This window comes from Rhinatrema bivittatum, chromosome 13, assembly GCF_901001135.1.
Source record: "Rhinatrema bivittatum chromosome 13, aRhiBiv1.1, whole genome shotgun sequence".
Lineage (NCBI taxonomy): Eukaryota > Metazoa > Chordata > Amphibia > Gymnophiona > Rhinatrematidae > Rhinatrema > Rhinatrema bivittatum.
In genome coordinates, this window is record NC_042627.1 from 11,181,982 (window position 1) to 11,209,244 (window position 27,263).

Below are 27,263 nucleotides of genomic sequence, written 5' to 3' on the forward strand. Positions count from 1 at the left end.
TTATATTCAAGTACTTCCCCATTCCCTGAGGGCTCACAATCTAAGCTTTTACCTGAGGCAACAAATAAAGTGACCTGGTCTAGGTCAGAAGGAGCAGCAGTAGAATCTGAGCACGGGTTTTGCTGGTTTGTAGGCTACTCCTCCATTCCATACCAGTTTCTGAGTTTCTAAAATAAATAATAACATGGGCAAAAGGAAACCACCAGGGCCTTAGCCAGTGCAACTACTGGCATGCAAGGCTTCTAATATGTCCCTTTTTCCTATCGACCAAATCCGTAGTGATCATTCTTCACGCACAGCTGCCCTCTCCTTTCCATACAACGTGCGTACATTGCTATTATGGCCTCACAATCTTACAACTCTTTTCTACAAGGACCAGTTAGGCTACAGGCACTGGCTACGTCTGGAACCGTTTTCCAGCTCCACTGCTTCATTACCAGCCCAACTCGACACTGCTCCAGTGTTTTACGATTCAAAGATAGCTGGGGGTCTCGGCATTTGGGAGATGCTGACAGAAGCTCGCTGAGCTACCTTTAACTCACAAAACACTGGAGCAGTGTCAGGCTGGGCTGACTTTGAAGCAATTAGACTATTGTTCCTTCAAGATCACAAAACACTGGAGCAGTGTAGGGCTGGGCTGATTTTGAAGTGATTAAACCAATGCTCCTTTGAGATAAGTGTCATGTTTTAAGAGACCGAGTCTCTCTCATTATAAATAATAGTTTTTAATTGCATCTTGAAAAAGAAGCAAAAAATAAATTTTCATTTCCATTCAGTATTGTATACCTGTGACCTATGATTACACTGCACAAGACGTGCCCTCTGAAAGACATTAGCCACTCTGAAATTGAGTGCAGTCAGCATCCATGGCAATATGATATGAAGGTCATAGTAATTTTTCCAAAAGAAATATAGTGATCTAATAGATCTTACAGCACATTCACATGACGAATCCTGCTTACATGCTCTGGAAGCAGCAGGAAGAGGGAGACCATCAATCTCACCCCACCCAGAGGTACCAGAAACCTGGTATTCTCCTTCCCACTTATCCGGAAGGAGAGGAAAAATGTTAAATACAATTTTTGTTTTTACGTATAAAAAAAACTCTTCTTTTGATGTTTATATTTGGTGTCCTGTTGGCCTTTTCCTAGGCTTAGGGGTGAATGCAGGAATGCTGGGTGTGAGTGCAAGAGTGTGAGTGCATGTGAACAGTGAAGGTTCGGATAGTGTATCCTTGTAAGAGTGACTGTGAGGATGAAGAATCAATGGATGGGTCTTGGTGAGGGGGACATGTGTGGGTAGTGGGTTATGTCTATATAGTAGGTTGGGTATGGCAAAGCTGTTTTTTAACAGACAATTGATGTGTTTTGCTGTGGTGATCATTGCTCTGTCTTTTTAAAAGGCACCAAAAAAGGGGTTTCTTTTCAACTCTTTCCTTATATAATTTTCCAATTACATTCCATGACTCTCCCTGGGAAGAAGAAAGAAAAACTACATTTTTTCCTCCTCTAGGAAATAATGAGATCCATGCAGGTAAAAGGGAAGGTGCCTGGATGTATTTTTGCTGTGAGACTGGGGACCTTGTGGTGGTGAATAAAACCTTTAGATCTAGCTGGGTGAATAACTCTTTGACGGTAGGATTGGAGAAGAAGTGGAGTTTGATAGTGGAAAGTATACTCTGGTTCCATCTCCTGAAACCTCTGAATATCTTTTTTCTGGGTCCTTGCAAATAACTTTTGGCATGTTTTCAAAATGTACTGAATAGTGGCCATAAATCCCGTTTTACAACAGAAGATATCCGGGAAAACCCCAATATTTAGTTACTAATTGGCTTCTGCAGATCCAACCCGCTGAGGCTGAATCCAATCCATTGTCCTTTTTAGGAGAAGATAATCAAAGTTACCCGCATTTCAGCAAAACTGCATGGGTAGTTTGGCTTTGATTATTGCCCAGCAAAAAAGTACCTGCACAAAGTTGTTCCTGCTTTTTGTGCAGGCTCTTTCTCAAGGTAAACTTACAAGGACAGTTTTGATTATTCAAAATTACCTGCACCAACCAAATCTCGCCTTGCGCATGCATCCAAACCAACATGGGTAAACCTGAGGCTGACGTAGGTGGATATGTACCAGCAGAGAGGATGGACAATAATCAAAAAGCAGGCTCATGGGGGTAAAAGGAGGCTTCTACCCATGGAACTGTCCTTGCCCTCCCCCTGTGAAAATATGAGCCCCAGACAACAATAATTATAGTCTCTTGTCAGCCATGTTTTTATATATAAACAATATGGATGTGTTTCTTAGCTACACAAAAATGCTTTAAGAAACTATAAAGCAAAACTTTACTTTTAACTCAAGAAGTTTAACCAGTTGACAGAAATACTTATAAACATCAAATAAATTTTCCAGGTTGAAATTCTACTCGACTCCAAGCATTTTAGTCTAAAATCTTTGCGGGGGCTGACAGCACAACTCATTTTAATCCAGCTTATGATAGATATTCCTAGACATTTCCTTTTTTGTGCTAGCGTTATTACATGGCACTAAGGCAACAAGCATACGATTTACATGCAAATTGGGGTTGGTTTTTTTTTTTTTCTTCCTAAGTTAGAGTTGACAGACTGCAAAAATGCTCAGAAGGAAAGAGCGGGATAGAAACAAATATTAAAATATTCGAAGGAAGACAAAGGGAGAGAGCTAAAAGAAAAAAAATATTAAAAATCAGAAAAAGATGGGGGAAAAACAGAAGGATAAGGAGAGAATAGGAAACTGTTTTAGAAGGGAAATGGGAACATTAATTATGGCTATGCAGATATTCCAAAACACTCAGATTGGGGGAGGTGGAGCGAGATACTGAAAACTGGTTAATATCCTAGTCTGCTGAAATTAAGGACCCAGGGGGGTCATAGTTTCCCCCTCCTATAATTGTTTTACACCTCTTTGCTTTCCCTTCCCCTGCCGCCACCCCCTTATTTCTCCTGAATCACAGGGAAGCTGCTGGGCCCAGTCCCCTGCTCAGCAGTGGTAGCAGCAGACTGTGAGAGTGGGGGCCAGAGATGTCACCTGGCTCCTCTAGGGAGAGGCTGTGTTCACATCGTGCTCCTTAGGCAGAGACTTCAAAAGCTATATTTTCATTTCCTTAGCCTTATAATTTTGATCTATTAAAAGTTAGACTTTTATTTGATTTGTTTGCTTGAGGGAAAAGCAGCTCCTCAGTATACCTACAGCAGCCTCTCTTCCCTTCCCCCATTCACTTACACACACTTTTTTTTTTTCTCATTACACACACTTTTCTTAGTTTCAGGTTGAAGTTTTATTTAGGCAGGGACAGTTTTTCAGGGCTTTAGTTTTAGGATAAGTTTTGTTTTAGGCAGGGTTAATTTCAAGACTTATTTATTTATTTATTTATTTATTTATTTATTTAACAGTTTTATATACCGACCTTCATAGTAAATAACCATATCGGATCGGTTTACAATTAACAAGAATAAAACTGGGGTAACTATTCAAGTAAACGAAAGATAAACAGTAGGTAGGAATGAGTCAAAGTTACAATCAACAGGGAAGAGAACTTGGAAGCTTGCAACAAGCTGGAAAGAAGATAAGGCAGGAAATAAATATGAAGTGATACCATAGGGCGTACGGGTTAAAGCTTAATGGTGCTTTAACCTGGGAGAGTCAGAGTCCATTCGTGAGTATAATCACCATAACGGGTAAGCGTGAAGGACAACTAGTGATTGTCTGGTGGGTCGGCGAAGGCTTGGTGAAAGAGCCAGGTTTTAAGTCTTTTTCTAAAAGTTAACAGGCAAGGCTCCACTCTGAGACTTGAAGGGATGCTATTCCAGATAGATGGGCCAGCTATCGAAAAAGCTCTGTCTTTGGTCATCTGTCTTTGGTCATCTTTGGTCATTTCCTTTCCTATTTGCTTTACAGTTTTAAATTCTCTTGTTCTCTTTTCTTCAGCTTCCCATTGGAGCTGAAGGAAGAGTTTTATTTCAACTGTTTTGTTTGATTTAGTTATTTAATTTCAACCCTTCCCCTATAATTGCCTTTTTTTAAATTTTATTTTAGTTTTATGATTTAAAAGAGCAACAAGCTCTTACCTGTGAGCAGCTCAGCAAGGCCACAAGCTCTAAAGCCCAGCTGAGCTCTAATCAGACACCTGCTGCAGGCCCTCCTGGAGCAACCAAGGAGCCTCTTTTCTAATATAAATTTTATGGGTTTTTTTTTTTTGTAGATCTCACTCCCCTGTTCACCCCCTTTTTAAAATTTTTGGAGCACAGGTTCATTTAAGAATTCATAGTTATTTCGCTTATTTTTACACATTCAATTATTTTTTTTAAAAGTCACTTTTTAAGCAATCCTTCACTTCCCTTTTATTTTCAGTAGAGGCTGCTTCAATCCCAGTCCCCACTGCCAAAACCTCAATAAAAAGAACAGCTTGGTCAAAAGGGAAGAAGCAGCCTCAAGAAGGTCCCAAGAAACCTGTGGGGGGGGGGAAAAAGGTGCTAGCTGGAAGTCAATACCAAAGCACAATATCCGTGACTTTCTGGCTAGTACCCAGAACGCTGCAGCAATAACACCAGCCGCAACTGCCCCCACCCAGTAACTCCTACCCCCTCAAAATGTGGCATCTAACCCGGCAGCAGGTAATAATGACAACTCTGCAGTTGCTGGGCACCGTCACCTGCTGGGACAGAGAACTCCTCTTTTCAGGGATCCCTTAGTGACTGGCACTATTTCACCAGCCACTGCAAACACCACTTCTGCCTCAGCCCCCAACCAACCCCGAGGCAGCCACTCTGACTACCAGGAACCCTTCCTTCTACCTTGGAGGTGGCTACATTGCCAACCAGAGAGACAAGCAGTGTTCCTGCTCCGGCGGATAATACTAAAATAACTCAGGAGGGAACAGTTAGGAACAAACCTCGAAGCCCCCAGTCCCTCCCCTGTCATCGCTTCCACCTCTGCTACGGTCAAACTGCTGCAAATAAGATTGTATGCGGGGGTGGTATCAGGCGCGGCAGTTGGTGGCTCTGCTGGGGGGGGGGGGGGGATGGAGGGAGAATACGGGTCAGGCAATAGGGCCCCGTACCCAATAAGATTCGAATAGTGGATCTGTTACCCTCCCGTCAATTGTGTAAGAATGCTAAAAAAAAAAAATAATAATGTACATTGTAGTTATGTTATTATATTTATTCTATTATAGTTGTTCTTTTTATTTTCTTATTTTAAATTACCTGTTTTTGCCAATCAGCTTTATCTATAGTTACTGTTTACTATTTTTGCTCATGATACTCATTATTTTATTCATAGTGTAATTAGTTTTAGTTATTATGTCCTCGAATGTTACCTGTAAAGGCCCTGCCCAAAAGTTATTTGTTCTGATGTAAACCGATGCGATGTGTCAACGGCTATCGGTATAGAAGAGACTTTAAATAAATAAATAAATAAATAAATAAATAATAAGATACGTCACCTACCCCTTCCACAGGTAGATGAAGTCAGGTCTGATCCCATTCATAGACATTAAAGTCAAGAGACAATCAGCTGGATAGACGTGGCCTCATGAGAGGTGGAGCTGGAGAAAACGGCTAAGGAGGAAGGGGTTTCCAGACTCTCAGTGACTGGAGATTGGCTCTGATGAAACATTGGAGGGAGAGGAAGCAACATCTGTCACCTCCCTTAAAAGTGATGTCAGTGTATAGGGAGGTATATCTATATCATTTCTTATTGGGAGGGGTTGTGATTCTGAATAAAAAGGCTGCACTCATATGAGGCAGTCAGAGAGTCAAAATGGGTGGTGTTAGCTTTAGAACAGGGCTAAGGTAGCAAGTGTCTCTCCTAGTGAAGGACACTGGGTAGGCCTGTCCTTCCATGGGGGGTAGGACCAGGAGTGGGGGGGGGGGGGGGGGGGGTGATGTGAGAGACGTCAGGACTCTTCGCAGAGTGGTACCATTGGGCCTGTGTCCCTCCACAGGGAAGGCCTGGGAAAGGAGATTGTGCTGGAGAAGAGTGACAGTCTGGACCAGGAAAAGGCGCTGGGGGGTCAAAGAGATTTTACTGGACAGAGAAGAGTAGGATCAGAGGAAGAGTACCTCCGTTGACCCTCAGGAGAGTTCAGGAAATTGTACCCTGAAAAATGTGGTTTGCAGTGGGGAATTATTGAAGGGAAAGAAGCTGCCCTGCCCTTGGGGGGAAAAAATCAGTTCTATATCAGGAGATGTTTTCTACTAAAGCTCATCTAAGATGTGGGAACTGAGGAAAGAGAGAAATAATCTGCCTTCTTAACAGACAGGGGGATTCCAAGGGAAAGAGAGTCTCTATCCCTGTAAGCTGACGTTTGAATTGTGCTGAATTTTATGTGGACCACAGACTGAGATTAATTTTGTGTTTTGTAATTTTGGACTTTTGTTACCTGCTCATTTCACCGCTAAAAACTTAATTTTTCTGAGCAACGATTCTGAGTATCCTTCCTGGTGATTCTTATTTATTTATTTAGAAACTTTTATATACCGGTATTTGTGGGGACATCATACCGGTTCACATAGTAACTGAAAAGATTGGAAAATACATTGCAACAGGGGAATGTAACTGGGCGGGGGGAAGAACAGAAAGGCAGTAGGAAGGATAGGAGAACAAGAAGGTAATAACCAAAACAATTGATTCTTGTGAAGTGACGGGCAGAGCAGAAGACCAGCAGAGTGAGGGAAAACCCTAAAAGCCTTGAAAAGAGGGTGTTTTTCCCCCAGTGCAGGATTCAGGGAAGGTCAGAGGGCCTTGCATAGTCCATGACCCTCCCCATGTTCCAGCGTTTCCCAATCCTCTCCTAGAGGCTCCCCTATCCAGTAGGGTATTCTGGATCCCCACAATGAAAACGCATGAGATAGATTTGCATACACTGGGTCTCCAGTGTATGCAAATCTATCTCCTGTATATTCATTAAGAATATCCTGAAAGCCCAACTGGATACAGGTGTGCCTCCAGGAGAGCGTTAGGAAGCACTGCCATCTACCCGTGCCCAAGAGCTGACCTGGATGAGGGCTACATGTGGTTCAAAATCCCATTGCTCTAACCTGCAGGCTACTCCTTCTCTCATGACTTTTTTTTTTTTCCACAAGCTTTGATGTTTATAATTTTGTTCCTTTCTAGAAGTTGCAGGAAATTAAATCCTTGGGCAAAAGATGTGCTTTTCTGAATTGTGTAAGTAAATTAGTTTTCAGCCTTTTTGTACTTGATTTTTTTTTTTTCTTGAAACTTAATACTGATCCTTCTTGTATAGTCTACAGGAGAAAAGTACAAGGGCATAATGGGGTCAATAGTGAAAACCTTTTAGATGGATAACTTTGTGAGTTATCTATCTAAATGTCTAGTTTTGAATATTCCCCTTTCTTATCAGATAAGTCTTTATCTGGCTAAGAATTAGCCAAATAAGAAGGGAGTGTGTTGGAGGCTTTCCAAGAAGGAGCAGAGTTAGGTGAATAATTTAACCGGCTAACTCAGATATTAGGAGCTAGCTGGATAATTATTTTGTCTAAATCTAGGGGGCAGATTTTACAAAAGTATGCCGGATTTCAATAGGTACACGCGTAGCCACGCGTATCTGTTAAAAGCTGGGGTCTGTGCACGCAGGCTACAGATTTTGGGCAGCCTGCGTGCGCCGAGCCGCGCAGCCTGCCTCCGTTCCCTCAGAGGCTGCTACGAAATCGGAGCGGCCTCGGAGGGAACTTTCCTTCCACTCACCCCCCTACCTTTGTTGCAAAGTTATGCCTGCCAGAGGCAGGCGTAACTTGCGCTGGCCGTGACATGCCCCCCCCCCCCCCCCGGAAAGCCCTGTGCCTTACATGCGTCCCGGGGCTTTCCGCGCACCAGCAGCTTATGCAAGATAGGCTCAGTGCACGGGGGGGGGGGGGGGGGGGGGGGTGTTTGGGGTAGGTTTTCGGAGGTTACATGCATAACCTTTGAAAATCTACCCCTAGATGTGCTCGAGAGCAGGTCTAAAGTTATCCGGAAACGTTTTCAGATGGATATGTTTTTGTTTTGTTCTTTGATTGCTGTGGTGATACTTTTTGTAACATGAAATTGCATTGCCTGTGCTTTATTGCTAACTGTGCTTTATTGCTAACTGGTTAGCTCTGTTAGGGGCAGTATGAAAAACCTGGAAATGGATAACTTTAGACATAACCAGCTATATTCAAAATATTATAGCTGGTTAAGTGGTGAAATGAGACTTAAAAAAAAATAGATGGTGGGTCTGCTGGGCCCCTCTTTTCCCTCCCATCTGAGGATTAAATGCTTGGCCATGCTGGGCTGAGCCTGCAGAACCCTCCACCCCCCCCCCCCCCCCCAATCCTCCTCCATTGAAAAAAATTAAATTTTTTGAGAAGTTATCATTATCCGGTGTGGACCAGTTCCTGATAGAAGGGCAAACCCCGAATTCTTGGGGGTTCTTCCCCCTTGTGCCCAGCTAACAACAAAGGAGAAGACCTGAGGATTTGGGATTGTGAAAATATATATTTTTTTTAACTAACAAGTGATTTTTGTGGGTAAGCCCAGTTTTATGATTGTTAAAGAAGACGATCATCCCACTCTCTATGGGGAAGAGAGAATAGAGAATGTGGAGACTAGGTCAGTTGGAGGAAGGCTAGAAGACAAGATGCACCATAGAAAAAGAAACCATTGCTTTCCTTGTTATGATTTTATTTTGCTATTCATGATATTTGCAATACTGTTTTGGATCATCTTATTAAAGTTAAAGTTGTTTCAGCTGAGCACCAAGATTGTTCATCATCCTTCAAAGCAGATCAGCCACTGTTGGTACTCACTAACCAGTACATGTGAGCATTGGACTGAGTGTGTGTTGTCCCATTCCTGCACCAGGGGCCTTGAAGGTGTAAAACCTTCTCCCTGTCAGATGAACCCTGGCCTCCCAGTGACTGTGTAATCTCCTTGAAAAGAGAAGACTAGGCCCTGGGATCTGCATAGCATCCCGGATTCATCTTCTCAGCAGAAGGAGAGTCCAGTACACTACTAAGAGGAATGTCCCATTGTTATAGGGAAAATAGGAGTGGTATTATTGCGGGGTTTAGCACCCCTATGTGGGTGCCTGGAAATGGCAGTGTCTCAGAGTTTAAAAACCCAGTGGCATCATTTTAGGATGTGGACTTCTTAGTTATCCATGTTAGGGGCAGTGCTGGCTCCTGTCTTCTTATTTAGGAAAGGACCTTGGGCTTCTAAGAATGAGGTCTGGGTATGGAAAAGTAGAAAGGTTGCCTTTGCTTGTCTTTGCCTTTTTTGAACCCTTTTTGTTTTAGAAAAGGAAGTTGTTGCACTCTTCTCTATTCTTTCCAGGTTTAGTTTTACAGCTAGCTCAGGGAGTGTTCTGTCTAAGGGGAGAGGGGCCTCTTATCCAAAGAGAATTAATGGAAGTCCCGGTGGGGAAATGAATGTGGGTTCACTCCTAGGGAGGTGGTGAAGAAGATCCGTGGTACCCATCAGGTCTTACCCATGTTTACACCAACAGGAGAAGAAAGGAGAAGGAGTAAGAATTTTGTACTGAATAACTGGACTGAAGCTATGAGATATGGAACTTGATTGTAGTACATCTAAATTAGAAGTAATCATCCTTTTTACCAAATTCTGGGAGGAAGCTCCAAAACTAGCTCATTAATTGGCAAGGATTAGGAATAAGAAATCAATTGACTTCAGTAACATCATAAATTAACTGGAAGCTTAACGTCACAGATTTATTAGAAGATCTGAAGCTGTAAAATGGATTGTAAATACCAAGAACTTGTAACTGAACATTTTTTATCACATTTTTTCCATCATCAATCAGTAAAAATAAAGTTGGAAACCATTCATTGTTTCCAGTTGATTATTATTGCTGTTTGCAAGAGTATTTAGTTCTGAATTAAATGTGAGCAATGCTCAGGACCTAAACGAAAATCTTCCCTCCCCCTCTGCCACCCCCCTCCCTGACAGGGAATCTTGGACTTTCAGAATGTATTAACATCAGGGGAGGACTTTACCAGTATAAGCCCTATTTGAGGTATGCACTTTGGGGTTCTGTGAAGGGATGCTAGCACACACAGGAATTTTGACTACTAAAAGGAATTGTCTGCTACTAGAGACAGGGACTCAGCCAAATGTTGGAAATGCTCTAATGTTCCTGTGGGAAGAATGGCAGACTGGCATAGTCTATGCTAAGGAGTGTCCTCCTGAAACTGGATGCCACTAGTTAATGGTAATAATGCTCTGTTTCCTAAACTGTATTCACTGACTGTTTCCTGTAACATGAAGCCAGTACATAATCTTTCCATGTAAATAAGGTCAGCTCATTTGGGAATCACACAAGTATGGTTGGAAGTTATTCCATAAGCTGATCAAGGGCTTCTAAATTGCCACAGAGAGGATTGGTCATCCTTCACAGGTCTACCCATGGTCCACTATACCGCCTGATATATAATATAACAATATAATATCTCTGTATTACAAAAGCACTGGGATCACATTTCTGAGAGAATTATATAGAATAAGAAGTTGTGATCACCTGGGACATTCCCGTTCCAACAGATAAAAATCTTGATGGAAGAAGACCAGGTATTAAGGTAAAAGGGAAAAATTCAAGGACAACATTGCTGATAGACGTGTCAGTACCAAGTGACTATTCTGTCGATCACATGGAGAGAGCAAAGATCCTCACGTATAAAATGCTGCAATCAGAGACCAGGAAAATGTGGCAGAAAGATACTGAAATTGAACCAATTGTATTGGATGCCACCTGCCTAATTAAAAAGAGCTGTCAGGCGCATTTAGACATATTCCCTATGAACCGCAGAAGGAAACTTTCTTTGACACAATGCAACTATTAAAAAGAACATTAGCAGTAAATTTGAGAGACTGAGCTCAGCCTCAATATACTCTGGCTTACAAGTAAAGTTCATTCCTGTCAAGATATGTGCAAAATCGACCCATTTATAGACATTACCCCCAAAGAAGAGAGAGAGGATCCTCAAGTAAAAAACGATGCAATCAGAGAATAAGCAAATTGGAAGAAAGATAGAGAAATAGTTCCAATTGCATTGGGTGCCATGGGTCCCAAGCACACCTTGATATGTTGCCTACTACATCTTAAGAAGGAAGCTCTCTTTGGCACAATGCAAGTACTGAGGCAACCTCTAGCAGTAAGTTGGAAAGACTGAGATTGTGTCCAGCATATTCGGATTTATGAGTGAAGTTCATTCTTCACATGGTGTCTGCAAAGCAAACCCATTTGGAGATACTACTACCAAAGAACCCTAAACCAATCAGGAATAATATCTCCCCCCCCCCCCCCCCAGCAATCTGCCTACACTTGGAAAACATTTCCAAAGTCAATCCTCTGCAGGCTTTTCCCACCTTGTTTTTTTTCAAGGTAATTTCCCAGTCAGATTCTAGAGGTCTTTCCTCAAATGAAATATTTTGATGCAGCTAGAAGCCTGTGTCAAGAAGGAGAAAATCTTAGATATCAGTTATGTCATGTGACTTCTATGGCTAATGGCTCATTTATTACTAATGATTCTACATTAGGGTTGTGTCTAAAATTGTTTAAACAAACACAATTTTAAAATTACGATAAAATGATTGTAATATGGATGTGTGTGAAGGGTAGATGTATATTGCGTGGGAGTGGGTGTTAGGGGCAAGTGGGGAGTGTGGGTGGGTGTGGGAAAAGGTTTTGTGTATGTAGGGGAATTGAAAGATGTATGGGGAGGGATTGTGTGTAAAGGACAGTAGCAAACACAATATGACAAAAATAATTGTAATATGGGAGTTGTGTGTATGTAGAGGTTTTTGTGTGAAGAGTATATAGGGGGCTGTGTGTGTATATTTGTGTATGTGAGAGAGAGTGTGTGCATGAGGGCATGGTGTGGATGTGAGGGTATATGTTGGGGGTGTGTGGAGATATGTGTGTGTGGTCAAAGAGGGTTGCTGTGTGAGTGGGTGCACGTGCATGCTTGTGTGGGAGAATGGGGGTCTGTGTGTGAGGTTGTGGATATGTATGTAGTAAGGGTGCATTTTGGGGGGGAGGAATATGTGTTTGTGAATGTGCAGAAAGGAACTCTGTGTGTGTGTGTATGTATGGGAATGTATTGTGGGGGGGGGGGGGGGGGGGTTGAGAGGGGTGCTATGTTGTGAGAAGAGCACTGTATACTTTGCTAGCTGCTTCAATTTTCTCCTCTGTTGCTCTGGACCAAGCTGCTAGTTACTTTCCATAGGAAAACAATTTTTCGGAGGGGAGGATTTGTTTTCTGAAAATTGTTATCTAATGTTTTTGATTTTCAAGCTTGTTTGATATATTCCTATTTTCTGCCATTGAATGAAATTTGGTGACTTTCTGTCTCTTCTTTGGAGAGTTATTTTGCCTACAGACAGACCTGGACCCCTTTTTAAATAATTTTTTTCCAACATTGGAAACCATAAAAAAGGAAGCGATAGCACAATGGATGCACCGTCCCATTAGTGTACACTGGATCCCATGCTGCTAGTTTATTTCTTTAATTAAAAAACAGCTGTAAAACTAATTGCAGTGCATAATAATTCTAGGCTCAGTCAGGCGATTATGAACTCGCCAAAGGCAGGAACTAGTTTACACTCTTCTCCTCGGCTGTTGTGTTCCTTACGTTCTGCATTCGGTGCTATAGTTTTGAGGTTCGGGGATAGCTTGGTGAATGCGTATGCTGGATCAGCGCTTCCAACATTTTCAAGCCCAAGGGACACTTACATTAACAGGCAGCACATGGAAAGAACTCATACGGCCACAAGATAAACTAGGGAAGTACTGAGAGCCCCACCTGTCTCTCCTCGAAATTTTAAAACAAAAGGAGCGAGGGGGCAGGGACACACATGAACTCGTCACGATGAACCAGTTCCTTCTATGCCTAAGTCCAGGATAATGCACGACGTGGGCAGCTGGCTGTTATTTACTTCAGTTGCTGCAAGTGTCTGCCAGAGCTTCTTCATTGCTGCGACTGCTGCTCGCAATACTCGGAGTAAGCCACAATCTCTCCCCAACTCACTCAGCCTAGGGATAGGTGAGAGGCTGGAAGGACTTCAAAAGGAGGAGGCTCAGGAAGGGGAAGAGGAGGAGGAGGAGGTGCTGTGTGCAATGCGTGTGCTGCACAAAGCAGGGCCCAGTTATCCATTTCCTGCATGCTGTCCATGTAATTACCACTTTCTGGGGCTAATGCTGTAGCTAGGAAGATGATGCATGCACACGAGCATGTACATTTCCACACATAACCCACACCAGCTCTCCCGTTTTGTCTTTCAGTCAGTCTTTTAACTCTGATTCTAACATTGGCAGGGACAACATGCTAACATTTAACATGAGAGGAACATGGTGTCCTCAGGCCCCTTCCCCCCTGTAAGCTAGGGCAATTGCCATTTTGGGCTCCTACCCCGCTTCACTCCCCTGCCAGTCTTCCCTCCATGTGACTTGATCCAGGTGGCATCATCTAGATTTGTGCAGTGTTGTTGTCAGGAGGATGATGGCCTCCCTTCTCCTGGCAAAGACTGAGTGGGAGTGTGTGTGTGGGGGGGGGGGGGGGGAAAGAGATTGGGATGACAATGCTAGTGTTGGAGGTTTGGGGAGCGGGTCAAAGGGGTAGGGCTTTGTCATGGGGGAAGGATCTTCTTCAAGAGAAGTGCACTTGATCAGGAAAGTGTCTTTGGAGGGAAGGGGAAGTGAAGCCAGATTGGGGGGGGGAGGCCTTAGTGAGTGATCTGAAGAGGCCATGGTGACTGCTATGGGGTGGGGTGGAGTGGAGAAGGATGTGGGTTCCCATCTGCTAACATGGAGCACCGGAGACACAGAGTATGCAAATTAATTTCATGCATATCCTGAAAAATCGGACTGCTGTGGGGTTTCTAGGATAGGTTTGGGAAACCCTGCTTTGTACATTACACATTTCATAGGAAGGACAGTTGTAATACCTGCTTTCCATTCATCTTTTAATTGAATTCTACATCGGGCCAGCAATATAGGCATCTCTGTATCATAAGCTGGATAAACTGCAAGGTATCTGATCAGTCTAACAGATCTACTGTATTTTCTAGTTTTAGGATTAAAAATTTTTTTTTTTGTTTCCCTTTCACTGAGATTTACATTTGAAATTTGAAAAACTAACATGAGGAAGCAAAAGACTCAGGAATGCATAGGAAGCAGAGTCCAAATACTTGCTGGGCTGAGCTAGAGATGCTGAGTGGAGTCTGGAAGTTGTTTAGCCACCGTCATCAGTTTAGGTGAACAAAGCACAATGTTAACCCTATTTCTTTTATCATGATTCTGCCATTTCCTACCTCCCTTTCCTCTGGCTGGCTCTGCTAGTTACTGGTCATCCTCATCTCCTTTCTGCTTGGTATGTGGTGGCCTTCTCCTTTGGCTGCACTCGGTCAGCGGAGAAGACAGTGACTGTGTTATCTGATTTTCTGGAGAAGACGCTCACTGTTGTTCAGCAGTTGTTCCACCATCTCCTTCCTGCTGATAAAATGTTTCCTCCTCTGCATTTCTATGAGAGATTATGGCATCTCCTTCATTTTTCTCACCAACTCTCTCTTTTAGAAGGGTTGAGAAGTTGACATGAATGGGAAGTAGGGATGAGTGCAGGAAAAAAAAAGTAATTTCATTTGCTTCATTCAATTCAGGACCCAAAATTTCATTTGTTTATTTAATGCATTTGTTCCTTTGTTTTTCCCTTAAAGTCAATAGGGGAAGTAATGCAGCCTATTTTGGGCTCTAACATTGGGGATTTTGTCTCCAGTTTTAATGAAACTTAAGAACATAAGAACATAAGAAAATGCCATACTGGGTCAGACCAAGGGTCCATCAAGCCCAGCATCCTGTTTCCAACAGTGGCCAATCCAGGCCATAAGAACCTGGCAAGTACCCAAAAACTAAGTCTATTCCATGTAACCATTGCTAATGGCAGTGGCTATTCTCTAAGTGAACTTAATAGCAGGTAATGGACTTCTCCTCCAAGAACTTATCCAATCCTTTTTTAAACACAGCTATACTAACTGCACGAACCACATTCTCTGGCAACAAATTCCAGAGTTTAATTGTGCGTTGAGTAAAAAAGAACTTTCTCCGATTAGTTTTAAATGTGCCCCATGCTAACTTCATGGAGTGTCCCCTAGTCCTTCTACTATCCGAAAGAGTAAATAACCGATTCACATCTACCCGTTCTAGACCTCTCATGATTTTAAACACCTCTATCATATCCCCCCTCAGTCGTCTCTTCTCCAAGCTGAAAAGTCCTAACCTCTTTAGTCTTTCCTCATAGGGGAGTTGTTCCATTCCCCTTATCATTTTGGTAGCCCTTCTCTGTACCTTCTCCATCGCAATTATATCTTTTTTGAGATGCGGCGACCAGAATTGTACACAGTATTCAAGGTGCGGTCTCACCATGGAGCGATACAGAGGCATTATGACATTTTCCGTTTTATTCATCATTCCTTTTCTAATAATTCCCAACATTCTGTTTGCTTTTTTGACTGCCGCAGCACACTGAACCGACGATTTCAATGTGTTATCCACTATGACACCTAGATCTCTTTCTTGGGTTGTAGCACCTAATATGGAACCCAACATCGTGTAATTATAGCATGGGTTATTTTTCCCTATATGCATCACCTTGCACTTATCCACATTAAATTTCATCTGCCATTTGGATGCCCAATTTTCCAGTCTCACAAGGTCTTCCTGCAATTTATCACAATCTGCTTGTGATTTAACTACTCTGCACAATTTTGTGTCATCTGCAAATTTGATTATCTCACTCGTCGTATTTCTTTCCAGATCATTTATAAATATATTGAACAGTAAGGGTCCCAATACAGATCCCTGAGGTACTCCACTGTCCACTCCCTTCCACTGAGAAAATTGCCCATTTAATCCTACTCTCTGTTTCCTGTCTTTTAGCCAGTTTGCAATCCACGAAAGGACATCGCCACCTATCCCATGACTTTTTACTTTTCCTAGAAGCCTCTCATGAGGAACTTGCAGGCAGGCATCAGAAGCAGAGGGACACGCATGCCGATAACCCAAAAATGGGAAAAAGTGGCACCATGACAGGGACAACAGAACCCAAAAAACAGAGGCATGAATACACCAAGGCACTGTGAGAGGGGCAAAGCAGCACTGGTAGTGACAAGAATACCCCAAAGAAGGGCATAGGCACCAACAATATTGGCACAAAAATCTTGAGGCACAAGACAGGACAAAGCAAAGAAACAGAGGCATAAACACCCCAAGGCACCATGAGAGGGGCAAAGCAGCACCAAAAGTGACAAGAAAACTGAAAGAGGGGCAAAGGGCACACAACAAAAGTATCCTGAAGAAATGAAAGTACCAAAAGAGGAGCTAAGGGCACCAACAGTGACAAGAATGCCCCGAGGATCCAAAAGAGGGGCAAAGGGCACCATCAACATTGGCATGAACATCCTAAGGCAACATGATAGGGCCAAGTAGTCCAAGCAGAGGTATAAATAATATCCCAGGGCACCACGAGAGGCAAAGCAGTATCAAGAGTGGCAGTAGAGCCCTGAGGCACTATGAGAGAGGCAAAAGCAGGCCAGGTAGTAACAGTGGCAGAACCAAACAGCAAGGCATTGAACCAGGAGAGAAGCAGGGCACGAGGAGTGGGCAGGGCAGCAGGAACAGGAACAGGCCGGGCAGCAATAGTGGAACAACAACACAGTAAAGTACTGAACCAGAAAAGAGACAGGGTGGGAGAAGCAGACCAGGCAGCAGCAACAAGAGTGCCAACTGGCATCAACACAGCGAGGCCACATGGAAATACAGCAAAGAGAGATTTATTTTAAGGAAGACCAACTTTTCTACCAAGTTTGGTAACAGCCTTGAAGTATCTAAATTCACAATGTCTCCTGCCATTGAGAGCACCCATTCACTAATCATGCTGGTTATTGGGTAGTAAAGGAAATGCTGGGCCACCCTGGCCAGGTCTGAGCAGACCTCTGCCTTGTATGTCTGATATGTCAATCAGGGCCGGTGCATCCCAAAAGGCAAACTAGGCAGTCACCTAGGGTGCCAGCCATTAGGGGGCAGCAAAGAGAAACCATGTGGGACCACAAGCAGAGCCCATCCCATTCATGGCCGAGAGGAGTAGAGACTTGGTGGGCTGCAAGTGGAGCCTATCCCGCTTGCGGCCAAGTGGAGAGCGACTCGGTGTGCTGCGAATTGCAGAGACTCTGTGGGCCGTGAGCATTACTCATCTGCTCGTTTACATCAGATGGCTTTGGACATATTATATGTAATTTATGGTTTTTGTCAAATTAAAAAAAAAAGTCACACGCACACGCGAGCGCACACACACACATGCACATACTGTATATTGATTTCTTTTTCCACGTTCAGAAAGTCAGAGAGCTGCTGACCCTGACTAGCAGTCAGAGTTAAACTGCACTTTGCTTTCTCTGGATGCCAGACAGAGTCATCCCAGCTCTGCTCTGTCTGGCATGCAGAGAAAATAAAGTGCAATTTACCATGCCCCATAGACTATAATGGATCCAAAAACAAAGGAAATTAAAAATTTTAGGACATTTTGGAGGCACCATTCATTTGTTTCAGAAACAATGAAATGAACCAAAAATGAACTTGTGTATCCCATTTTACTTATTAATTTCAAATGAATGCATAGCCTCAGTATGAAGAAAGATGAGAAGGAAACGTACCAGTGCCACTGTCCCCTGAACTTAAGCCAGGGCTTCCCAGACTTGTCCTGGGACCCCTCAGTCAGTCAAGGTTTTCAGGATATCTACAATAAATATGCATGAGATAAATAGGCATACTCTGGGTTTCCAATGCATGCAAATTTAGCTCAGGCATATTGAATATACCCTGAAAACTTGACTGGCTATGAGGTCACCAGGTCAGGTCTGAGAAGATCTCCTCTAAGCTCTATCTTACTGTTCCTCCAACTCCTCCCTAAAAGAAAGGGCCAATTTAAGGAGAGCGTTGTTTTAAATTTGAAAAAGAACTAAAAGTTGTTTTTTTTTTCAGATTGTATCTTCCCATCCCAAATTTTGGTTTGTAGGGAAGGGACCTTTAATTTGAACATCTTTTACCAATCCTAATTATAAATCCTAAGTATTAGCCTATGATTCCCACAGAAGAAATTAGTTTCCATTAGGGCATACAGGTTTGTTTTGGAAGGACTTTATTTTTAGTTTTGTTTAATTTTTTATTAGTTATATTTAATTTTTTATTTTTTTAGTGTGTTTTATTTTTGAATAGCACTGACTAAATGCAACAAGATAGTAAAAAATACCCCCCTCCCCTGGGCTTGACAAAACACTTTCCCATTAACCTTAACCTAACCCATCCGAGGAGTCTAAAGGGGGCAGGAGTGATCCTTAATCGCTCCTGCCCTAGGGGAGCCATACTTCAAAATGGTGCTGGCTGACCTGAGGTCAACACCATTTTGGAGAATGGCACGTGGGATCAATAGTATCCCAGTTGGATCCCTTCAATAGGATAAGGAATGGAGGGGGTTTGGGAGGCTTTGGGGGAGATATGGGGAGTTGTTTTGTCAAGTCTAGGGGGCCTTTTTTTTTTTAATTTTTTTTTTAATGAATTTCACAATAAAACACAAAAATAATTTGTACCATAAGGGAGAAGCATTCAAAAACAAATTACATACAGAAATATACGAAATAATTTTCAATATTCCTCCTACACAACAGGAAATAGAGGGGGCCAAGAAAGAAAAACAGCCTTTTTTATTTTACTAGTAGTTTGGCATGTTCAGTCGGTCAGAGGTGGAAGAGGAAGTGTGTGTATTTGTGAACAAAATAAATTAATGAAATTGTGTTCGTTTTTCCTTTCTTTTAGTTTATGAAATGAAAGGAAGTGAAATATTGAATTTCCTACTTCATTTGAAATGAAAACGCACCCCTAGTTTCCATGGAAAGATTCTGTTAGAGCTCCTGTGTTCCCTAAACTACAGTGGACCAGGGATCCCTCTTCAAGTTTTCCAAATACGCATACCCACCACAAACATCTACAGAGACAGGTACATAGATAGACAATGGGCGAAAACCTTTAGAAGTCCATATTCAGCTGCTATCTGACTGAGCAAGTTAGCCGGATAAACTTATCTGGCTAACTTGGTCGGGATATTCGGTGGCACAGCCTCACCACTGAATATGCCTGCCTATCTAATGGTTAGCAAGATAGGTTTATCCAGCTAACTTTAGACCTTCTCAATAGTAGGTCTGGCTTAGCTGGATAAAGCTGAATGTCGGCTAAGTTAGATGAATAAATAGTTCCACCCCAGAATGCCCCGTTCCACCCCTTGCTCAGCTGACTATTTAATCCGATAAATAGTTATCTGGCTAAGTGGTAGCTAATGAACGTGGCTGAATATGAAATGGCGCCACTTTGCCTGATAAATCCGTATTCATCAGGCTAAGTAGCACTTAATATGGACCTCTTAATACAATGCTTCCCAAACCTGCCTTGGGGGATCCCACAGCCAGTCTTGTTTTTGGGGTATCCACAATTAATAGTGTGATATAAATTTGCATATACTGAGGCTCCACGATAGACAATTTTGCTTTCATTATCTCAGAGCACACACGTATTTCTTGCAAAGCTTGCCTGAGAAGAAAACCCAACTAGCGAGACCAGATATGGGTAGCCTAGAGATGGATTTTATGACTTTAGAAAGCACCCTTATTTCATATCCCACAGCACAGGAATGTTTGTTTGACACGCAGATTGTTAGTGATTCATGTTTATCCCATCCAGCTGTTAACACTGAGAAATACTCAGTGTGAACCAGATCTGGACTAGATCCATTCATGATCTGCCTGTCATTAATGAATCAACCAAGCAATGCTAAACCAAATCAAACAGACAGAGAGGAAAATAAATCAATGAAATATGGAGGGTAACCCTATGTGGCTACAGCAAATGCCAGAATGAGATGCCAAATGGTCTTCTTGGCATTCATATATATAAGGCAGAGCCATGCTAGGTTCCAAGTTGTATTTGGCTGGCTCAGCTTTGGTGGACTCACTTCCAATCCAATATTACTGCCTTTCCATCCTCACCACCCACTGTTAGAATAAGGATCCATTTCCTTTTCCACCTGTCCATCATTTTCAGTGCCGTCAGAAGAGGTTAAAAAATTCATCTCTCCTCTGCTGCTCTTTAAATGCGGTTTTTCTCAGCTCATCCAATTTCCATTCTGCCTCAGGCCTTCTGTTGCTTTTGTTACCTCCTTTCTCATTTTTTCTGCTCTTTGTATACAGTATCTATTCATTTAGTCATGCACAGCATGTGGAAATGAAAAGGTACTGTGAAAAACCCCCCCTAAAATAAGGCAATAAATTAAGGATGAGAATAATTTTTAACTGTGATTATAGTTTCCCCAGCCTAGATTCTGGCCCTGTCACAGCCTAATCTGGGTGGGTTACCGGATGACCCCATAATATTATCCGAGACAGGTTCAGGTCATCCTGGTTTTGGCTTATTGCATCTATGGACTTGTAGTCTTAGGAAAATTAGAACTTGATGGGCACAAATGCAATGGGATACAGCCAGAACCGGCTCAGCCCATTCCTGGTGACCAGAAGCCACCTGACAAAAGTCATGCTAATGGGCATCCTGGCCAGCTCGGCTTAGAGTTTCACAAGACCCTGTTAAACCTGCAAGGCTCCTATCAAAGGCCTGCCCAATAGACTGGAAAGACAGCCCTGAGACCCTTTCTGCACGATAGCAGAAATCCAGGACTGAAATCGCCTGTCCTGAAAAATAGAGCCATGCATCCTCATGCAATGAGCAACCTACAGTCTGTGGCATCCCCAACAGAAAGAACACATTGGTGCAGATGTATCAAACATTTTGTTCTTGTTTTGATTTCATATTTTCCCCATAGGAAATGTCAAGAGATTTTCATTGACAAACCTGGAGAAACTTTTGCATGGGAGTAAACATTCGATAAATCTGCCCACTTGTATGCTTTGTATTCCAGTGCCACATCACAGATACTGCAAATGGAAGAAAAAGGCTGTGTTCTGATTAAAAACTCCAGAAATCAATGAGTGAGTGCACACAACTAACCAGAAGATTTCATTTTTACTGAGTGACTTTTACCATTAATGGGACCCACTGAAGGTGCAATCTCATGTCTGACATTTCGAGGGCCACGGAATGGGAGTAATTGGGCTCTTAATGTATAAAAGGTTTTGTCCCATTGTTTTACTCAGGGCCAAAGCCTTTTGTAAATCAGAGCCTTCACGCATGTCTCTTTGCTTTTTGCAGTGCACGAGTCCCGCTGTAGTGTGTAATTTTCTTTTAAAGGCACGGGGGCTCTGTTGCTGCTTGGCTTGATGCTGCTGGTGGAAAAAAAAGGACGTTCCCCCCTCCCCCCCCGTAGCTAGATTCCGAAAAGCAAAAGCTGGCATCTACTTTTTTCTCCTTCCGCTTCACGTTCAGCCCTGTGTGCTCTCTGTGCTGATGTGACCCACTTTAAACCTCCGTACTACATGCAGGCAAAAGGAGAACAGAAGGTTGTGGATGTAGCGGCAAAGCTGTAATCCCTTTTGTCTATGAATAGAAAGAGCCCTACAAATGACAAATCATCACTCGTGGAGTCAAGCGGCTTGCTGCCGTCCATGCTGTTTGTGCAAGAGCACCAGCCACAGACGGGAAAGACACTTTAAGGCAGTTAATAACCAATGGGGAGGGAAATTCCCAGGGAGTTAGTGACCGCAATGTGTTTACTTTCAGCCATGATTAGAGGGGGCATTCCCAGGGATGTGTTTGAAATCAGGGCCGAAAACTGTGTGCATGGATCACATTTTCAAATCTAGGCGCATTATTTTTCCATGAAGCAGGAAAAGGATTTTTGGGTCTGTGGGTATTTAGAGGTCATGGTAAGATGCAAAGTAAAAGTACAGGCACACATTTGTTTTGAAAATTGGTGTAAAGTTTCCAATTAAAAAGTACCTGACGACTTTGTCTGATGCAGGCAGTTGAAAAATTGCCCCCATCACTGGCAGTAAAGAGCGAGCTTAAATGCCCAAACCCCTTTTATCCTTCTTCACTGTGGGATCATAGAGAATAGAATATGATAGCAGATGAGACTTGTCAGGCCCATCTAATCTATCCAGTTTGCTTCCTTTTGCAACATGTTAGGCTTCAGTTGATCTACGGTTTTGTTTCCACTTGTTTGCAATGAGATATCATCTGTATCTTTCCCAGGCCTTCTGGAATTTTATTACCATTGTTGTGTCTTCCTACTCCCTAGGAGGCAGTCCCATACATTCACTAAAGGCCCAATTTTCAAAGGCCGACACGTGTAAAAAACACGAGAGATCGGCGTATCTCTTGGTATGCGCTGAAGAGCCGTCTTCTAAAAAATGGGCAGGGCTTGGGCAGGCCAGGGCTGCACCCTTAGGCACTGTTCCAGTGAAGCTCTCACTGGCAGCTGGCCGGCCCGCACAACCCACTACTGCTCCAGAGAGCAGGTAAGTATTGAAATTAAAAAAGAAAAAATAGTTAGAGGGGTCGGGGAGGATAGGGGGAAAGGCACGCAAGGTAGGTAAGGGGTTTAAGAAGGTCCCTCCCAGTTTGCTCCTAGGCCTAGGCTGGTCTGGAAGTTTTAACTAAATTAAATGAATAAGATTTGTTTAATTTGGGGGCTCCTCAATTTTTTTCGGAGCTCCCTGAATCAAACAAATTGGCCCTTATTTGTCGCATTTTGCAAATTCCGTTAAAACAAATGTACAACCTAAAAGGTTAATTTTAAAAGGCCCTATCACATCGCTGCACGCATGTTACAAAATCACCCCCTTACGCACTCAACGATATAAAATCGGGCACGCATGTGTGATCGGGTAGAGAATTTTCTAACAGCGTGTGTCAACGTGCGCATTTTAGAAAATTGGTTCATCCATGTGCGGACGCCAGAAGCTGCAAGCACATGGATGCTTGCTTGCATCTTTTAAAATTAACCTTTTAGTTTGTATTTTTGTTTTAATGGAATTTGCAAAATGCGACAAATAAGGGCCAATTTGTTTGATTCAGGGAGCTCCGAAAAAAATTGAGGAGCCCCCAAATTAAACAAATCTTATTCATTTAATTTAGTTAAAACTTCCAATCTAGCCTAGGCAAAGGACCAAGACTGGAGTCTCGCCTAGGGCAGAGGCTGAGGCCTATATCCGAGCGTGATGCCAGCTCCTAGGCCGAGGCCAAAGCATGGGTTGCAGCCTAGACCCATGTGCAACATTGGGGTCTTGGCATAGGCCCGAGCCAATACCTGGGTATCAGCCAAGATCTGAACAAAGCCCAGGCCCCCCACGAAAAATATTGCTGGGGTCAGAAAATTTCCGAACTCCCACTTGCCTGATACATCAGGAATCTGTTGCTGCAGATAGGTCAGATTCTGAGATCTGGGCCTCAGCCCAGGCCAAGGCCTAAAGCCTGGGCCTAGGCATTGGGTAGAATCTGAGCTCAGGCGCGATGCTAGATCCTGGTCCAGAGGCCGGGTATAGACATCTGGGCCTTCGTCTAGGTCAGAACTCCAATGCTAGGCCCATCATTTGCAGAAGAAAGAAGACAAGAAGAGGACCTATGCAGCCAGTGCTACAGCCTTGGCAGCTGAGCTTGGCCAAGGCCCCAACATTGGGACCCAAGTTCTTGCTTATGCCGAGGCCCAGGCATCGGGACCTGGCGTCCAGACTGGGCTCTGGCATCAGGACCCGGCCTCTGGACCCAGGCCCCAGTGTCAGGGCTGGGCTCAGGCTCTGGCTTAGGCCGAGGCCCAGGCATTGAGACCTGGTGTCCAGATCGGGGCCCCGACATCGGGCTTTGTCCTGGGCTTTGGCCCCATGGTCGGTTTAAGGCCTCTAAGCATCTACCTTATGTAGAGCCTAGGCTGTGGTCGTGGTGACCTACTGAGATCTCAGCCTATGTGAGGCTTTGGTCTGGGCATAGGCCTCACAAGAAGAGCCCCACCAGACTGGGCAAATGGGAGCCGGTGTGGGGATCCTGGCTCTGGTAATTTTCCAGGTGGGAGTAATGGGTAGTGATGATGGCAGACCTTTGGAATCCCTGTTTCCTTTTTTTCAGGTTGGGGTTTTTTTTTTAATATTTGATTCATTTTTTTTTAATTGAATGAAACAAACATTAAACAAAATGAAATTTGTAGGAGAAAAATCTCCCTTAAACAAAATGAAAAACTAAACATGTTTTTCACTCCTGCACACCCCTAGCACTCACAACCCCTTTCAGGAAGAATTATTTTTTAATGTTACTTTTGCGTCTACACCAATAAGTCCCTTATCATGACCTCTTAATTTATCCCCCGGAAGTCATGGTCTCCAAGAGATAAATAGCAACCAAATGCTGCCGTTTTCAAATATCTACTGTTGTAAAAGGGGATATTTTGACTGCTGTTCAGTATGTTTTTGAATATTACAAAAGCCATTTTAAAGGACCTGACTGAATATGTTAGGGATGAGCAGGACACAGAGCCTACCCACACTCTTCGTTATCTATCTGTGCACAAGGTCCCTTCCCAAGGGACTTTTCACCCATTTAGATACACACTGCATTTTGTTCTTTCCTTGTGGCTTCTAGCCCAAATATATTTGCTCTAGCTCAGAGCAATAGTAAGTCTAACCAGCCTTTCTGTCAGCCATATAATTCCCATTATTTTCTATGGAAGGAATAATGTGCTTTTTAAATGTTATTTTCCTCCCATGAAGAAGCTTGAGAGTTGATCTGTGGCATGCTATTTCTTTTTACTCTATCTGATTCCATTGGAATGAAATTGGGGAAAAAAAATATGTCTCGGAAAAGAGTTACAGAAAAGTTTCTTTTAGAGCTGTTTTTGGAGTAGCATGCTAGCTGCAACACTTGTCTGATGAAAAGCAGTTTTGCTAGACCCTGCCTCCTGCATAAACATCTCAATATACTAGCCACATATATGTCCCCTCTCTGTCTCTGTCACAAGCATATTCTATTTGAAGCTACACTGTACAGATGTATTCACACTCCTGTACTCACACCCGTCATTCAGGCATGCACACCAAGCCTAGAACGCTTAATGACAGCAGGAGGTAATAAGGGTTGTGAGATACATTAATTTATAATAAACTGGCCTGGAAAATTAGAAGCATGCAGTGGTTGGTTAGGAGTAGTGCACATGGCCATATCATTCTATAATCCCTGCTTCACCCATAATTCCAAAGTACAACAGTATACATATCTGTGTTAAGAATATTATCCGTGTGATAACTGGAGTTATATTATGGCCCTGAATACTGGTTGGTCAACTAAAGGCATAACATGGTTGACTGGTGATGTTAAAAGCTGGTTAGGTTGAAATAAGCCCATTGGTCGGTTGACTGGTAATTCAGGGGAAGACAAATAATTTACTGTGCACTATAGTCAATTCTGCAGTACTGAAAAAGACTGCAGTTATGGCAATTAGTTAAGTTCCTTGCCCTTGGGTCTAGCCTACTAGCCCTAACCAAGTAAAAGTGTGACCATTTTTCTTTTATATTTGGTGTTGTAGCCATGGCTGCCTCTGTTGATAAAATGTTCTGTAATTGTGCTACTTTTTTGAGTAAAGAATCCCTTCCTCTAAAGGCAGTGACAGCTGAGTATTCTCCTCATTTTGAGATAAAAAAAAGATGGCCTTCAATACATTTTAGATCCAATTTAAGTGTAAGTTAGTTTGCATAAAGAGAGCTCCCTGCTGCAGCAGCACTGTGCTAATGTCAATGAGTCTCACCCCGGTGTAGGAAATGGTAGACTTGCAGACCTTTCCTACTGCTCTGCATCTGGTAATACAAAATGGATGACCCTAGCCTGTTGTACGTAAACTAGTTCATAAGCTGTTTGCATCTGAGATTTATTGCCCATCTCGGATATACTATGGGTTCACTTAGCTGAAGAATAAGACAACTTGATTTTTTAACATGGATAATTTTATTTGAGGGAAACATCACTGCATGAGAAGCTGAAAATACCACCCCCCCCCCCTACTTTTTGCTGTGAAATAATTGGCCGGGGATAGAGTCGTTCTGCATGGTTTAGACATTATGGAATCTATTTTCAGCCACTGTCCGGCCAGAAAAGTTAGCTGGATAAACGTATTCAGGTAACTTTGTCGGGATATTCAGCAGCTTGCCTGAGCCGCTGAATATACTTGGCAATCGTAGTTGATTAAGTTCATCTGGCTAATTTTAGGCCTGATATTCATTAGTCCTATTGTTATCTGGCTTTTAGCTGAAAACCCTCATTTATCCAGCTAGCATGGCAAGATTACCAGCTCCACCCCAGAATGTCCCACCCTACCTCCAGCCAGAAGGAAAACTGTTTACCTAGATAACACATTATCCAGGTATCTCAGGGCTGATCAGCATGGCGGGATTTTCAAATTTCACCATTTGTTTGGCTAAGGCCAAACTTACAAGGTATTATACACAAAGGGATTTTAATCAACAAATTATTCTCTATCCGTTAACTCACAACTTGCTCAGAGAACATATTATTTGTGCAAATATAATATATGTGTTTATTCACATCCAATATATAAACCTCTATCTAGACAATTAAAATCTAACTAACCAATACATACTCATACATCCATCATTCATACCAGTTTTAAAACCACATATAACACATATCAAATACATGTAAACATTGTGACTCAAAAAAATTTTTATATACTCAAAAAAACTTATAACATCTTTCATTTATTTATTCCTTTATTTTCTATCTTTATCACTCGAATTATATTCTAATCACAACGAGTTTCATATCTTGTGTGTGGTCCATATTCTAATTACAATGAGTTTCATATCTTGTGTCTGGTCCAACAAAGATCTTAGTTTAACCCACTCCTAGGGACTTCCTCAGGGACTAACCCAAAGTAGTAATCTGTTCTCCGTAATATTTCTTCAATTCTTGTCCTCAAACGACAAAGCCGTGGTCCTACAAACTTCAATCCTTTACATCAAAGCGTCCACTCACAACTCGTTATTGTCAAATTTGTAGTTTTTCATGACCTTCATATTTTCAATAGCTTCATAGCGTTAATCCATTATTTTCTACCAGAACTGACGTCCTCACCGTGTATTTCTCCCGAGTCATTGTAATGAGTATTAGTGGGCCATACATGCAGTTCCCTGTGGTTGTGCTGAATGTTGTCCTATTAGTTCCAGCATTGGGGTGGAGAGTATCCT

The 27,263-nt window shown here is 42.7% G+C and overlaps 1 protein-coding gene across 2 annotated transcripts in view; it reads right to left on the minus strand.

The window, feature by feature from the left end:
- Positions 1 to 27,263, minus strand: part of INSYN1 (inhibitory synaptic factor 1) — an 86,533-nt gene that overhangs the window by 13,251 nt on the left and 46,019 nt on the right. The window contains exon 1 of one of the 2 annotated variants that reach the window (XR_003852481.1): positions 4,100 to 4,165. The exons of the other annotated variant lie outside the window; for it this stretch is intronic. The gene's annotated coding sequence lies outside the window, so the exon portion shown is untranslated. Of the gene's footprint in view, positions 1 to 4,099; positions 4,166 to 27,263 lie in introns of those variants that run through there. 2 annotated transcript variants of the gene reach the window in all.